Here is a 3,484-nt window from a genome sequence, read left to right on the forward strand (position 1 = left end):
AAATAGAGAAAAACATAAGTACAAAATAAGATCCCAACTAAAGAAATCAGTGAAGATATTCACGTGGATCAAAGAGGATTTGTATGTCAATTGCATGTCAAGTTCATATATGCGAGCTTTTCTTCATTCACACACCCTACTATAAATCACTTTTAAGCATTCTCAGATATAAAGCTCCCTTGATCCATAACAAAATATAGATTTTCATTTTTTTTAATTTAATTTTAACATGTGGATTAAAAGAAATTTAACAATTAATAATTATTAGATAAAAAATTATGCTTTAATAAATGCAAAATGAGATATCGACAAAACAAATCAAAGATGATATACACGTGGACTAAAGAGGATCTGCATGTTAATTACATGTCAGTTTTACACATGACAATTGACATATGGATTTAAAGAAATCCAAAAATTGACTTCTAAATAAAGAAAAACAAGTTTTAAAAAGTTCAAAACGAGATCTCAACTAAAGAAATCAATGAGGATATCCACGTGGACCGAAGAGAATCTGCATGTTAATCGCGTGTCAAGTTCCTACATGCAAAATTCTCTTTATTCACACACCTTACTATAATTCACTTTTAAGAATTCTCATATATGAAACTCCCTTTGTCCACAACAAAATGTAGATTTTCTTTTTTTAAAATTAAATTTTGACACATGATTAAAATAAATTGAACAATTAATATTTAAATAGATAAAAATGTGCTTTAATAAATACAAAATGAGATCCTGACAAAATGAATTAAACAAGATTTACACATGGATTAAAGAGGATTTGCATGTTAGTTACATGTCAATTTCATATTTGATAATTGACACTTGGAGGAAAAGAGATCTCTTCATTTGCACATCCTACTATAAATCAATTTTAAGCATTCTCATACATGAAGCTCCCTCAATCCATAACAAAATGTAGATTTTCAATTTTTAATTTAATTTTGGAACATGGACTAAAATAAATTTAACAATTAATATTTAAACAGATAAACACTTGTGTTTTAAAAAAAATAAAAAATGAGATCTTGACAAAACAAATCGAAGAGGATCTACACGTGGACCGAAAAAGATTTGCATGCAAGTTTCATAAATGACATTTGACGCGTGGAGTAAAAGGAATTCCAAAATTGACTTATAATGAAAAAAAATGTTTTTAAAAGTGCAAAACAAGATCCTAACTAAAAAATCAACGTGGATATTAACGTGGAATAAAGAAGATCTGCATGTCAACCATGTGTCAAGTTCATATATGTGAAGTTCCATTCATTCACACACCCTACTATAAATCACTTTTAAGCATTATCATATATGAAGCCCCCTCAGTCCATAACAAAATATAGATTTTCATTTTTTTAATTTAATTTTGACACATGGATTAAAATAAATTTAACAATTAATATTTAAATAGATAAAAACTTATGCTTTAATAAATGCAAAATGAGATACCAACAAAATGAATCAAAGAAGATTTACACGTGGATCAAAAAGAATATGCATGCTAGTTGCATGTCAATTTTATATTTGACAATTGACACATGGAGTAAAAGAAATCCAAAAATTGACTTCTAAACGGAGAGAAACATATTTTAAAAAGTTCAAAATGAGATCCCAACTAAAGAAATCAACAAGGATATCCACCTGGATTGAAGAAGATCTGCATGTTAATCTCGTGTCAAGTTCTTACATGCATAAATTTTCTTTATTCACACACCTTACTATAAATCACTTTTAAGAATTCTCATATATGAAACTCCCTTCGTCCACAACAAAATGTAGATTTTTTTTTAAATCAAATTTTGACACTAGATTAAAATAAATCAAACAATTAATATTTAAATAGATAAAAAAAAGTGATTTAATAAATGCAAAATGAGATCCCGACAAAACGAATTAAAGAGGATTTACACGTGGATTAAAGAAAATCTGCATGTTAGTTGCATGTCAGTTTCATATTTGATAATTGACACTTGGAGGAAAAGATATCTAAATGTTGACTTTTAAATGGAGAAAAACATATGTTTTAAAAAATGAAAAATGAGATTCAACCTAAGAAATCAGGGAGGATATCCACGTGGACCAAAGATGATATGCATGTCAATCGCGTGTCAAGTTCATATATGAGAATTATTTTTCATTTGCACACCTTACTATAAATCAATTTTAAGCATTCTTATATATGAAGCTCCCTCAATCCATGATAAAATATAGATTTTATTTTTTAAAACTTAATTTTGGCACATAGATTAAAAGATTTCTAACAATTAATATTTTAAATAGAAATAAAAATGAGATCCCGAGAAAATGAATCGAATAGGATCTACATATGGATCGAAGAGAATCTACATATTAGTTACATGTCAATTTAATATATGACAATTGACACGTGAAGTAAAAGTAATCTAAAATTTTACTTTTAAATGGAGAAAAACATGTTTTAAAAAGTGCGAAAGGAGATCCCAACTAAAGAAATCGGTGAGGATATCCACGTGTGATTTTCATGTTAGTCGCATGTTCAATTTCATATCTCAACTGGTCTTCATTCGTACACCATATTGTAAATCACATTTATGTGTTTGCATATATGAAGTTTCTTCATTCCATAACAAAATGTAGATTTTCATTGCTTTTAGAAAGAAAAAAAACCATTTTTAAAAATGCAAAATGAGATCCCTAACAAATTGAATGGAAGAAGATCTACACATGGATAAAAAAACATTTGCATGTCAGTCAAGTGTCAAATGACACATGAAGTAAAAAAAATGATATTTAAATGGAGAAAAACATGTGTTTTAAATAATGTAAAATGAGATTCCAAAAAAATAAATCAATAAGAATATTTAGGTAGATAAAGAGGTACTACATGTTAGTCACTTGTTAATTTTATATGTCAACTTATCTTCATTTGTATATCCTATTATGAATCACATTAATATGTTCAAATATATGAAGTTTCTTCTGTCCACAACAAAATATAGATTTTTATTTTTTTAATCTAAGTTTGACATGTAAGTTAAAAGAAATCTAACAATTAATATTTAAATAGAGAAAAAATGTGTTTTAAAAAATACAAAATGAAATCTTTAATAAATTAAATCTATATATTAGTCAAGTGTGACATATATGTCAATTGACATATGGAGTAAAAAAAATCTAATAATTAATAGTTACAAAAGGAGATTCCAACGAAATAAATTAAAGAAAATCTCCATATAAACTAAAGAGGATTTATATGAGTCACATATTAATTTTATATATGTTAACTTATTTTTATTTGTACATTTTGTCGAATTTGTTCTCATTTATAAAGAAAAATTCATAACAAAATACAAATTTTTGTTTCTTTTCATTTAAATTTGACATGCAGATTAAAAGATCTAACAATTGTTATGCAAAAGTCTACACTAGTAAATAATTATTTACGCGGAGTTAAAGAGAAGGAAAAGTTATACTAGTCACGGTAATGCAACAAGATATTTTC

The sequence above is a fragment of the Glycine soja genome, chromosome 18, assembly GCF_004193775.1.
Source record: "Glycine soja cultivar W05 chromosome 18, ASM419377v2, whole genome shotgun sequence".
In the NCBI taxonomy this organism is placed as follows: Eukaryota; Viridiplantae; Streptophyta; class Magnoliopsida; order Fabales; family Fabaceae; genus Glycine; species Glycine soja.